General features: G+C 37.1%; 1 protein-coding gene across 2 annotated transcripts in view; it reads right to left on the bottom strand.

The window, feature by feature from the left end:
- The window catches only part of LOC6054790 (lachesin), a 189,183-nt gene that overhangs the window by 82,669 nt on the left and 92,378 nt on the right, over positions 1–14,136 (bottom strand). The gene's annotated exons all lie outside the window — the stretch shown is intronic.

The following is a 14,136-nucleotide window of genomic DNA, read 5'->3' as shown; positions in this document are numbered from 1 at the left end:
TTTTAAAATCGCTTATAACTTTTCAGGATTGAGTTTTACAGCTTTGATATGTTCTACCAAGTTGTATAGCATTAAATTTTCAATGAAAATCACACTTTTGGGAATATTTGGATAGAAGTAGCGCACAATGCAGACCAAACCGTACGAAAATTGGATTTTCCATACATTTTTTCGATTTTTCTCATGCAAAATTAACCCCCGAGCATCAATGGGTAAATGTTCACCGATTTTGCTCATATTTGGCCCAGATTCCTAAAACAGCTCAAGGAACAATTTTCAGCTTATGGATCGAGGTTTTGAGAAATATTCTGGGCACCCTACTGTCCATACAAAAATGATATATAAAAATTCAAAAATCTTCATGTTTTGACGGATTTTTTGATTGATTAGGTGTCATCAGAATTTGCAGAATTGGCGACAAATCTTTGATCGAGTTATGATTTTTTTATCAATACTGATTAAAAAAAATTGAAGTGTAAGTCGCAAAAATTTTTCTTCTCCATTTTTCGATTTAAAATCGAATTTGCAATCAAAATGTAAAAAAAAACGAAACTATTGGCACTACGCCCCCCGGGGCATGGCCTTCCTCTAACGTGGGATTTCTGCTCCAGCGCCTCTGACGAGACAGGAGAAACCGGGACCGACGTTTTACTTCACCATCCGATAGAAGCTCAGTGGATAAGGCGGGAATCGATCCCGCGTCTCATAGCATCATCGGGATCGGCAGCAGAAGCCGCTACCCCTGCGCCACGAGACCCACAAAATGCATCGTTTTCAAGCTATATCCAATTTTAGGTCACTTTTTTGAAAAAAGTCGCTGTTATTCATTTTTTTGAATTAGTGCCCATGTTTGACCGCATTTGAAAAAAATATTTTGGAATAGCTGAGATATTTTGCTTTTTTGAACTTTGTATGTATGACCATACATAGATTTAAAATCAGGAAAATTGATGTTTTCTAAGTCTCACTGGTCTCATCCAAACAACCCATCATTTTCAAATGTCGATATCTCAGCAACTAATTGTCCGATTCTCAATATTAAACTATGAAACATTTTTGAAATTTTTCGATCTTTTCGAAAACATTTTTGAAATTTTTCGATCTTTTCGAAAACATTTTTTATTTTTTTTTAATCAAGACTAACATTTCCAAATGGCCAAATATTCAAAGTTATGCCCTTTTGACATGTTAGTCTGTTAAAAAAATACTGTCGAATACTGTTATCAAAAAGATCGGAAAATTTAATTTTTGTAATTGTCTGTTCTACAACTTTGTAGAACATTATTACACTTTATAAAATAATCCTGCAAAGTTGCAAAAAACACGAAATTTAAAATGCAAAATTTTGTCATAAATGAAAAATGACCCTTCAGGGTTGATGTAGATTCCAAAAGCACAATAAATTTTGCTTAAAATAATTTTTTTTTCAAGCCATTTCATTATTTGTGAAAAATCATGATATTTTTCATCAAAAAAATCAAAAGTCAGTGATTTTTATCTGTTTATTTTTTTAAATGCGGTAGTTGCATAATTTAACATTGATTTTTTTTATTTTAAAATATATTTACAGAAAAATCAAACAAAATATGAAATATGATTTGGGGTCTTCCAAACACCACGTGGATGTTTTTACAGTTTGCATTATATCAACAACATTCATCAACATCTTTATTTTTGCCTTCCTCACCTCACTGAGGCAAGAATCAAATTCTGAACAAATGTCTGTAGCAGGGTTGTTAAAATATCAAAGTATCAGCTCTCAGCAACTACAATTATCTCGCCTGAATATTCATGCCTCAAATACAACTGCTCTTCTCTCTTCATTGAAACTCTCAGCGCCGAACATAGCCGAACACGTTTTCGTGTTTACCCACTCGCGATTGACATTTTCCTTTTCTCTCTCATTCCCGCTTCCACGATCATGCTACCGCAACAGAGTTTAACCACAAAAGCCGCCACAAAACCAATTTCGCAAACGCAGTTTAACAGGACGTCATGCGTGGTCGGCTCCTAATCGCCATCTCACGTTCTCTAATTGCAGTTTTCGGAGAGATTGAGAGACTCAGCGGTGAGAGCGCATAGTCGAGGAAAAGGGGAGGAGTGATAGAGAGAGAATGACATCGCTGGGAATCACGAGACACAAGAAGAGATCTCACAAGCTACAGTGACGGCCGCTATACTCTCGGATATTTTTGGTGCAGAGATAATCTATTGATAGCTTTTTTATCACTCATTTGCAACACTGGTCTGTAGGGATGTATGTAGACATGATTTTTTCCACACGATTATCTCCGAACTGGCTGAACCGATTTCGGCCGGATCCGCCTTATTCTGTTCCTTTTGGGGTCCCCTAAGACACTATTTAATTTTATTCTGTTTAGTGAAGTACTTTTAAAGTTATGCCATGAAAAAGTTTTTTGTAGCTGCAAAAAAGGGTGATTTTTGCATAACCTCAAAGGCCGGGTCTTTTTTCTTACGCGCGAGAGTCGCGTAGCATGCGTTTCGCCCGGTTGCCACATTGCTTAAGCAGTATCTTCGTCTTTTCTGGAAAAGATCTTAATTAATTATGTTGCTGAATACATCATTTTAGATTGAGATTTACACGAACTTATTACTGAAATATACTACTCAAAAGACATTGTTTACTAAGACTAGGAAGACAGCATGCAATTCCATCGTGCACCTAATGTTGACATATCAGCACTTTGAAATTCAATTACAGCCCCTTCCCAATTCCCCTTTATTTTGGAGAGTTTGTAAAAAAAGAATTAAAAATTGCTGTTCTGGTAAAAACAATAAATATAAAAAAATAAATGAAAAAAATAAATAAAAAAAAGCTTGTTAAATGTGTAACATGAATGTGAGGAAGGCACCAACCACCTTAAGGTGGATTAAGTAACGTTTTTTTGAATAGTTGTTGTTCTTTTAAGATTTTGAAAAAAGTCTTCATTGCATTTTGTCGTTGAGAAAATTTCGCTAGATTAATTCACGGAAATTAAATTTTGGTCAAAACAACTTTTTTTTTCAAATCTGATTTCCGAAATTCCAAAATATATTTTTCTGACCACACTACTTCATTACTTCATCCTGCGCAGTTACTCATCTTCCCAGGACTCCCCTCTCCGCAAATCTGTATCTGTGCAAGGAAGAATCAATCCAACAGGACTCGACCCCTCCTGCGATCCAGCAGTCTCCCTTCATCACCGTGGTCGTCACGTACCCAACGCGACTGACAATCAACCGTCGCTACAACCCAACTCCACTCCACCACTCCAACTTCCTCTCTCATCACACCCCCCTTAGGTTTGAGTTACGCTACATCCAGTCAGTGATTGGCCTCCCCGGGCGGGAGTTTCGGTGAGGGGGAGTTGGAAAAGCCAAGATCCGTTAAGCCAAATTATCTTTCATTACCTCCCAAATGGGGTTGAGGGAGAGTTGGTCCCCCTTCCGATCCCTCTTCCTGCCACAGTATTAGTTGGCCAGAGGATTCACCTTTCAGGACTCCGAGCCAGCCAGCATCCCAGCCCCGGGAGAAGAAGATTGGTCCGCCGAAACGATTGTTGTTAGTAGAATTTTCATTTCGATTGCGATGATTCATGCCAGTCACGTTGTGTACTTTTTTTTTAATTCAGCTCTCATACATGGCGCAGCAGGAATCCGAAAAAAAAATTCTTGAACTAGGGAAGGTGGGAAGATTATTTTTCTCCACCCACCCACCATAGTGAAGCACGCAGGAGGGCGAAATAAAAATTGCTCAAGTCCGCAGCTATGAGATCCACCTCGGGCTGGCTGGAGAGAACTATCATGAACTTCAAATTGCTGCCAGGTAAAAAGGGGATGTTTTGACTGGGACTGGGTGGAGTGGGGAAAATTTTGAACGAAAATGAAAAGTTGCTCGGGGAAAATCTATGTGGGTTGCGAACAAGAAACAAGTTCGCTTCTTGAATATCTTATCGATTGTTGGAATTTAAGTCGTGGTCTTAGAAAAAAGTTATAATTAAAATTAAAAAAATCTGTGTTTAAAGAAGCTAATCGCAAAGCTATACTAAAACGAAAATTAAGATGGTTAACCCTGGCGATTTGACACATTTAATTTTGGCCTTCATTTGGTCACTTTTAAGTTTTTTTGTTGGTTTGATTCCACTTTTTTTTAAATAACTTAGGTAAAGTTTTACCAAAAATAAATGAAATTTCATTGCAAGAATAAACAGCAATAAATTATCAATGTATTGAAATTAAATAAAACTTTAAATAATAAAATTGACGAAAAACCATCAGATCATGTATCTTGTGTATTCTCATAAATAAGTTGAAACCTTAAACCTTTTTCTAGTAAGAATGGAGAAATATTAAAATTTTGGGACAACCCTAAAATTGCTGAAACAACAACTTTTAAAAATGAATTTAAATGGAATATATTTTTATTTACATGAAAATTCTTTTAAACCTTGACCTTCCAATTCAATTCATATTATTGCTTGATAATTAAATTATGGGAAATAATATTCATTCTTACAATTGAATTATTTCGATAAAAACTTCGAATACTTTCAAACTGAAGAAACAGTAATTAATTTCTTATTGAGTTGTGGTTTTAAATAATTTTTTTAATAAAATTATTTTTATTAGGTCCTTTTCGGTACTGGGACCTGGTTTGGACCCAATCGGCTTTTGTAATTACATTGGTCTTAAAGTTAAGAATAAATACAGAGGATCTTGTGTGTAAATGTTAGTGGGAGGGGAGCCGATGTAGTTTTAAATATACTAAACCTTAGTTTTACAAGAAAAAGCGTATTTTGAAGCACTTTTACTGTTACCGTCCACTGGGGTGAATCGGGACTACAGTCCAAATAGGAACATCTCTAGAGTTTTTTTAAAAAGCCCTATTAACATAATAAAGAAAAAAAAATATTGGACCTTTTCAAAAATAACTCTAGACTTTACAGATTTTAAATTTGTTAGTTATTCTAACCTACACCCAAAGGAAAAATATATCTCAAAATCTGCAACAGTGGATTTGCTGCAAAAAATGTCACATTTTATAACATTTTTTGCAGCAAGCCCCTAGATCATTTTTGCCCGCGTGTAAACATTTCAGCGATCTGCAATTCTCACCAACACATATAATGCTGGCCCGTCCCCGAGCAACAATCCAAAGAGAAGCATATGTTGGTGCTCTTCCACTCACTTTTCATCAAGCGTCCATGGCGCGGTGGTAGCGTGTTGGATCAAAAATCTAGCAGTTGGTGGTTCAATCCTCGTGCTGATAAGGATTTTTTTTTGTGAAATACAACCAAAAAGCCGTCGGTAATGTCGATAATTGTCGGTAACGGGCAAAAATGTCATACCCCTATATCGCAAAAAATGCATGAGGACAGTTTTCATGCAGATTCTGATATACTTTCATGCCGCCATGCATCACAATCATGCGACCGCCGTTTGGTGCTCTTTCACTCTTTCACACTTTTCATCAAGCGTCCATGGCGCGGTGGTAGCGTGTCGGATCTATAACCAAGAAGTTGGTGGTTCAATCCTGGTTCTGCTAAGTTTTTTTTTTGTGAACTACAACCAAAAAGCCGTCGGTAATGTCGATAATTGTCGGTAACGGGCAAAAATGTCATACTCCTATATCGCAAAAAATGCATGAGGACAGATTTCATGCAGATTCTGATATACTTTCATGCCGCCATGCATCACAATCATGCGACTACCAGGTGGGTGTAGCTTATTTGAGACCTAAAAATTGCCATTAACCAACATTTCAGTCCAAATTTGTGCGATTCATAAGTAAAATCGAGTGTCCGGAATTCGAAGCAAAAGTGTCCGGATTTCGAATCAGCCTTTATCAGTGTCCGGGATTCGAAGATTCTTGAAACTGGCTGTTGATACTACATCCTTTTGATATTTCTACATTTCCAACTTATTACATGATTTTTTGCCAGCTATAACAAAAATGATATGCTACTAAGTGTCCGGATTTCGAATCATGATGTTACTTAAGTGGTCAAACCTTGAGACAGAGTTGCCAAATCTTCGATCTTCTAGACTCGTTTGGAAGGTCTTTTAATTTCCTATCTAAGGATACATAACATGATGATATTTGCAAAAGTACATTTGTATATATAACTTTTGAACTACTTAACGAAAAATAAATATAGATGAAACTCGATCTATGTGACTACGGATGTGGATATACGTTAAGGTGGGTTTGTGAACTATTTGTAAAAAGTTCATTTTTGAGCAGGATTATAGTGAGAAAGGCAAAACTAGAAATTTGAGAAAATATTTTAACACTTTATTCTTCGAGTATATGCAACTTGGGTATTGCAAATTCAATTCAATTAAAATATTATAAAAATCTACCATTAAAGCAATTTTTAGTTCAAAATAAACGTTCAAATAAATGATAAATAGAAATTATCAATGTTTTGCATGCTCTCAAAAGTTCAGAGCATTTTCAAACTCTCTCTCTCTCTCTCTCTATCCTGAAAAAAAACATGTTCAATGTTGATCGAAATGTAAAAACGTCTTGGAGAGCATTTTATCATTTCGTTGATAAAAGTGTTGAAAACGTTACCTTGCAGTAATCAGCAAAAAAAATGATATATGAGCTTGCTCTGCCCATAATTAAAAATTCGGCTATTATGCCTAATCAAATATTCCGAGAAAAACGCGTTTTAGTGTTTGTCACTAAATCTTCGTCAAGGCAATTTCCCATAAGAGTGGCATATTAGCCGTTTGGTTTTTCTCATCGGCAACCATGTCTAAACACTATTTCAGTGAAATTCAAGTTCCAGAAGATGCATTGGAACATCCTCTACCACCTGGTGCTAATATCTCGTTTCTGCCAAAACTGGATATTAGCCGTTTTTTCAATGGTGGGCAGTGCTGCAAAATCTCTTATAAAAGGCATGATTTTTTGTAGTATTAAAAGATGATTTTATTCAAAAACAGATATATCCATGGGTAATTCTCCGTCAACTCACACAGCAGTTGCCCCGATCCCTCTTCGATTTGTGTGAAACTTTGTCTTAAGGGATAACTTTTGTCCCTGATCACGAATCCGAGGTCCGTTTATTGATATCTCGTGACGGAGGTGCGGTACAACCCCTTCAATTTTTGAACGTGCGAAAAAAGAGGTGTTTTTCAATAATTTGCAGCCTGAAACGGTGATGAGATAGAAATTTGGTGTCAAAGGAACTTTTATGTAAAATTAGACGCTCGGTTTGATGGCGTACTCAGAATTCCGAAAAAATGTATTTTTCGTCGAAAAAAAACAGTAAAAAAGTTTAAAAAATACTCCCATTTTCCGTTACTCGACTGTAAAATTTTTTGGAACATTTTTGTTTTCATTTAGAACAAAATTTTTCATTTTAAAATTTCGTGTTTTTCTAATTTTGCAGGGTTATTTTTTAGAGTGTAATAATGTTATACAAAGTTGTAGAGCAGACAATTACAATGTTTTTTTTATATAAACATAAGGGGTTTGCTTATAAACATCTTGAGTTATCACGAAAAAGTTACTTTTTGCAATTCCGTCGTGAAACTACTTACTTTTCCTGTCATTCTTGAACGACGAAATAGCCTACTTTTCTGTACCAGAAATAACAGAATCGAATAGCAACACTTTTCAAAATAAATGCTGAAAAGTTCTACTTAAAATGACATGTTCCAAAAAATTTACAGTCGAGTAACGGAAAATGGGAGAATTTTTAAAACTTTTTTAGTGTTTTTTTTTATGAAAAATACGTTTTTTCGAAATTCTGAGTACGCCATCAAATCGGGCGTCTAATTTTACATAAAAGTCCCTTTGACACCAAATTTCTATCTCATCACCGTTTCAGGTTGCAAACTATTGAAAAAACACATCTTTTTTCGCATGTTCAAAAATGGAAGGGGTCGTACCGCTCCTCCGTCACGAGATATCAAAAAACGGACCTCGGATTCGTGATCAGGGACAAAAGTTACCCCTTAGGAAAAAGTTTCACGCAAATCGAAGAGGGGTCGGGGCAACTTCTCCCGATTTCGTGTGAGTTGGTAGAGAATTACCCAGATATATCCATATAATTCCAACAATATTTATTTACTTATTTCATATACACGTTAAACGTCCAGCATTCAGAAGATAAACCCATTCCCAAGCAAGATTGAATCATTTCCAATAAATCGTTGCTTCGCAGATTCTCACGTCCTCCCGTCTCATCATACCGATCATCACTGCCTGTGGGGTTGGGGGAAAAAACTTTGTTCCAGTTTTTTCCTCACGGTCCACGGCAAGCCTCCTTCCGCCCGTTGATTTCCGCTGGAGAAGCGCACACACGTGTAGGACGATACAACACATAACATAGCACAACACAACACATGTTTATTTCCATATTTCGATTTCCTGCTGTCAAGATATGTCAAAAGAAAAAACTTCCGCCTGCGGCAGGTTTGTGAACTTTTGTGTTCTTTCTGCTGGCTTTTTTTCCGAAAGAGGGTGCAAAAAAAGAGTGGCAGCCTTCCGCCAAACCACGACGACAAGTCGCACGTGATCATTTGGAAGGGGGAGGGGGAAGGAGGCTGCCACGTGGCATATTGACGAGCTGTGAATAAATCGCTGACAAAAGTTGCTCATGTGTTGCTCGGCGAAGGTGCGAACGGATCGGAACTTGACGTGTGGAACATGAACATTTTTTTTTTGTGGGAAGGGACTCAAGTTTGTCGTTTTATTAAGGTAACAACGTGTGTTCACGTACTTCTTACGGTTTTGGTGGCAAAATGCGTGCAAAACTGATAAGTGATTGTCAACGAAATTAATAAACGAAAACATTATTGCCTGTAGATTCGAGACCTGTTGGTCTACATAACAAGCAAGAGGTCGTCGGATTTTGACCCCGGAACATATCCGTAGTGCCTCAGAAAATATGGTAGACTACTCTTCCGAGGACTTCTCTGAGGCAGTACGGATATGATCCGGGGTCAAAATCCAGCGACCCATTGCATGTTATTGTTGTAGACCAACAGACTTTACCTCCAGAAAGTCAACTTCAAAAATCGTCAGTATTGTTATTTTTGACAAAATGAAGCCTTTTCGTTTCAGTTTGAATGTTAGTTTTCTATTTTAAGTTTTGATGAAATTAAATTCCTAAAAGTAATTTACAGAGCCACAGTTGGCTTCAAATTTCACAATGCAAGCAGAAATTTCTTTGTGAGTACTATTTGTGTGAAAAGACCTCCCAAACAGCTTACATGCTCCACGAAATCACTTTCAATTGGCAAGCAACCCATTCTGAGCAGTCACAAAACCTTAGCCGAGCTAGTTAATGGAAATATTACTTCTTGGAAGCTTTCTGTGACAAGGCCAGTTTTTCTTTCACTGCCAATTGTTGCTGCTCAACACAATGAGCGTGTGATGTGTGGCTTTTATTTGGACGAGGTTAACATGGTGGAAAATCTACAGCGCGAACAACACGTGTCAACATCGGTTTGTCCTTTTCCACACAATATTAGTACAAAAGGTGTACACGAATAGAGTTGGGTTCCTTTCGAGATGTTTCCAAAAAAATCCAGGCAAAAATAACAATAAAACATAACTTTTTCAAAGCAGTCAAGAATTTCTTCTCAAAAATTGCCATGGAATTTTCCCACCTAGACTTGACTGGTGTTTGGCAACGCGTGCCTCCCCGAAAGTATGTGGCATGAGGGGCCAAAGCTGTCGTGGAAAATTGAAAAATCTCATTTCCAAACAGGTACTAAATAGCGACTTTTGGCTTCTTGGCCGGGGCGGTCCTTCCCGGAACGGAAGTGTGAAAAAGGCACGAGAGCTATTCAATAAATAATTCATACGACGACGAGGACGAGGACACGAAAATGGTTTGGTGATGAAAAGTATGTTGACGGTTCGTGTTTCCTCTTAAATGGCACCAAGAAGAAGAAGAAGAAAAAAAAGTAATACCAACAACAGCAGAAAAAATGAGCGGACGTGATTCTTAATGGCAAAACCGACAAAAAAATGAGAAGAAATCCGGTGTGGGTGTGGTCCAGGTGACTTTTTTCGGTGGGGGCGGAGTGAAAGCAAACTTCTGGAGCTGCGCAAGGCACTTTCACCTTAATGACATATTTCACGGCTGAAAGCACGAGGAGTGTGTTTGTTCACCTGTGAGATGTCACAGGGGCGTTTTTTGGAAATGCGCAACTTTTTTCTGACTGAAGGATGGTGATTGATGTTGATTGTGTCTGAAGAAGTTTGATCACTAGGAGTAATAAAGTGGTGCAAAATTGTAAGATAACTAAGATGACAACAATATTCCTGATTTTAACGATTAAAAAGAAAAAGTGTGTTATCCAATGAGAAATCGGAAATCAGGAATATCATAATTTGCCTCTTTGGGCACCGAAAACCTGGTACAACCGTTTATATAAACCTGGAACGCCATTAAGGTTAATTTTATAAAATCTTGGAATTCTTGATTGGTTATTATAGCCGAATCTTCAATTATGGACAGTATAGTTTTGAAATTTTAGAATCAAAAGTAAAGAAAGGATTCAGTCCTTATTCTGGGAATTTTTATGCTGAGCTAGATTTTTTTGTCTCGAAATTATTTTTAAATAAAAAATCACTAAAATTCACGCAAGTTTTAGTTTTTAACATAAAAATTAAACTATAAATTTCCAAGATATCACGAGATGAAAATTGAGACTTATTAGAGGAGACTGCGACAAGTTATTTATAAAAATGGCTTTTAGATGCTGAATCTCAGCAACCAGCAGTCCGATCAACACAGGAAATTTGTAGGATTTTTTCTCAACTCTTCAAAATATATTTTTGCATGTTTGGTTTCTTTTCATGAACATTTTCTGATCATTTCAAAATCCCTTTAAATGGAAAATTGTGCACCTTTTACAAAAACGTTTAAAGTCATTTTCAATTGCAAATTTGATTTTGTAGCTTTGGCAATTGTGCATAATTTTCAAATCAGGGAAAAAAGATTTTCAAAACATCTAAATCACAATTTAAGGGGTAACATGTACAAAATTACAAAATTTCATATTACAGAAAATGTATTAAATCCACTTAAAATATGATTTTCAATCAATCCTGAAAGTTCAATGAAGATAATTCATGATTTAACTGAGTAAGAAACGATTTAAGCTCAGAACTTTGCCATGCGCAAAGCGAACTGTCTAACTCTCTGAGCGTTTTTCTCTGAACACCAAGTTGATTTAGGGGTGCCACGATATCTCAAGATGGGACGGACCAAATTAGTTGAAATTTTGGGTGAAGGCTTCCAAGATGTATCCCGTGTGCATGACGAAGCCCGATTTCGAAATTTTAAATTTAAAAAAATACAAAAATCTTAAAAAGGCGATTTTGTTATATGAATAACAGAAAAATATTTTAATCTTTTTTTTAAAAAAAACTTTTTGAAAATCAGCCATCAGCAAGCACACAGGACCGGTTTAACGAGTTTTCACAAAAATTTTGAGCCGATTTGATTGAAGCAGTCTTGAGATATCGTGCCACCCGTTTTTTGAAACTGCTAACATCAAATAGCTGTATCTCGGCAATGATACAACCAAATGTCTTCAAATTTGTTTTGTTAATAGATGAAAATGTGTATTTTAATGCCCTGAAAACAGATTTTTCAATAAGTTTATGTGTGTGCTCAAACCAACCTCTAACATTTTTGTCGATTTACATGTATGTAACCCCTTAAATAGATGTGTAATCGACTAAAATGCTTTTATCTGCATTGCTTATCAAAATCAAAATAATTCAAAATTGATCAAGATTAAATAAATTCGGCTGTCAAACATTATTTTAATCTCAAATATCTACCCTTTTCTTGAATATTTTAGGTGTTTTCTTAGTCCCGTGAAATTCCCACAATTTCAATAAGTTGATTTGATGGTCCTAGTGAAAACTGGAAATTTTGAGCTGGAAACTCACTTAGCTTTCATATGTGATTAATACAAAAATCGTTCCTGTTGCTTTACAAAAAAAAAATAAGGTTAGTGTAGCATTTTTCAAGTTCCGTGAAATTTTGTGTTTCCGGATAGTGGATCTCGTGAAAATTGCATTTTTAAGCGTGAAAAATTTTTGTATGTAATTTGTATTTGTATTGTAATTTTTGTATTTTTGTAAGTTTTTGTATGAAAGTTTTTTTTTCATCAGCTTTAACGATGTATAGACCCTTAGACCCTTAGACCTTAACCGATTTGGCTCAAAATTGGCACAGTTACCTATCTTTACCTAAATAATTGAGCCAAGGGGTTATAACGATTTTTTTTTGTCACCTAGTGTTGAAACATAAATTGCCATTTTTCAATATATTTAGTATTTTGTAAAAAAAACTAACTTAATCCACCTATGTGGTTGATGCCTTCCTCACTTTTTACCAACAATTGGTAATATGAGTGGTTTGAACACATATTTCAGCTATTTTTTTAGGTCCAGAAAAATAAGTACACAGATATAACTTAAGTTGTCCTAACTCGAGACAGGGTTGCCAGATTTTCAATTATGTGGACTCGTTGGAAAAGTCTCTTGATTACCTAACCAACGATGGGTCGGATGATGGATCTGGACATCGTTTACATACATTTAAGTAAGATCCGGCTTAAAAAAGTACATAAATATCCAGTCTTCCCGAAACGCGCGCACGCCGTACACGCCGTACAAGTTTTCAGTGCAGATGAACCTCAAACACACCAGGCTGCCATGTTCGAGTTCTCCCCGCACGGCGCACTCAAGTTTACACGCGGTGTAAACACGGGGTGCACACCTCGGGTACAACGCCGTGCGAGCGAAGAGCGTGTAAAGAGATGAAAAAATGACTGCTTCTCACTCTCTCTGTGGCAAACACTGTAGTGTGACTGCAGCGGAGAATGAAACACCGCTTTACAGCAGAGGGAGCGTGAGGGAACTGTTTTTGTCTCTTTTCTGCGTCGTCGGCTTGCACGGGGTTTGTACCCGGGGTGCAAGGTTCGGTTTTAAACTTGAGGTTCGTGTGCGCGTACAGACTGTACACGGCAGAGTTTAGGTTTGCTTGTAGGCGTGCACACGCGGTGCTGGTGTTTGATCGAGTACAGAAAACAGAGAACGCGGTTGAACGCGGTGCACGGGGATCACTGTAAATATCACTTAAGTGGTCATAGCTCGAGACAGGGTTGCCAGATCTTCAATGTTGTGGACTCGTTGGAAAGGTCTTTTGATAACCTAACTAACGATGGGTCGGATGATGGTTCCGGACATCGTTTGCATACATTTAAATGAGATCCGGCTTCAAAAAAGTACATAAACATCACTTAAGTGGTCATAAATCGAGACAGGGTTGCCAGATCTTCGATGTTGTAAGCTTGTTGGTAAGGTCTCTTGATTACCTAACCAACGATGGGTCGGATGATAGATCTGGACATCGTTTACATACATTTAAGTGAGATCCGGCTTAAAAAAGTACATAAATATCACTTAAGTGGTCATAGCTCAAGACAGGGTTGCCAGATCTTCAATGTTGTGGACTCGTTGGAAAGGTCTTTTGATTACCTAACCAACGATGGGTCGGATGATGGTTCCGGACATCGTTTGCATACATTTAAGTGAGATCCGGTTTCAAAAAAGTACATAAATATCACTTAAGTGGTCATAACTCGAGACAGGGTTGCCAGATCTTCGATGTTGTAGACTCGTTGCAAAGGTCTCTCAATTATCTAACCAACGATGGGTCGGATGATGAATCCGGGCATCGTTTACATGCATTTTAGTGAGATCCGACTTCAAAATAGTACATAAATATCACTTAAGTGGTCATAACTCAAGACAGGGTTGCCAGATCGTCAATGTTTTAGACTCGTTAGAAAGGTTTTTTGATTACCTAACCAACGATGGGTTGGATGATGGGTTCGGACATTGTTTACATACATTTAAGTGAGATCCGGCTACAAAAAAGTACATTATATCACTTAAGTGGTCATAGCTTGAGACAGGGTTGCCAGATCTTCAATGTTTTAGACTCGTTGGAAAGGTCTTTCGATTACCTTACCAACGATGGGTCGGATGATGGATCCGGACATAGTTTACATACATTTAAGTGAGATCCGGCTACAAAAAAGTACATAAATATCACTTAAGTGGTCATAGCTCGAGATAGGGTT

This window comes from Culex quinquefasciatus, chromosome 2, assembly GCF_015732765.1.
Source record: "Culex quinquefasciatus strain JHB chromosome 2, VPISU_Cqui_1.0_pri_paternal, whole genome shotgun sequence".
Classification (NCBI taxonomy): domain Eukaryota; kingdom Metazoa; phylum Arthropoda; class Insecta; order Diptera; family Culicidae; genus Culex; species Culex quinquefasciatus.
Note: the sequence above shows the minus strand (reverse complement) of the source record. Positions and strands in the feature narration are given on the sequence as shown.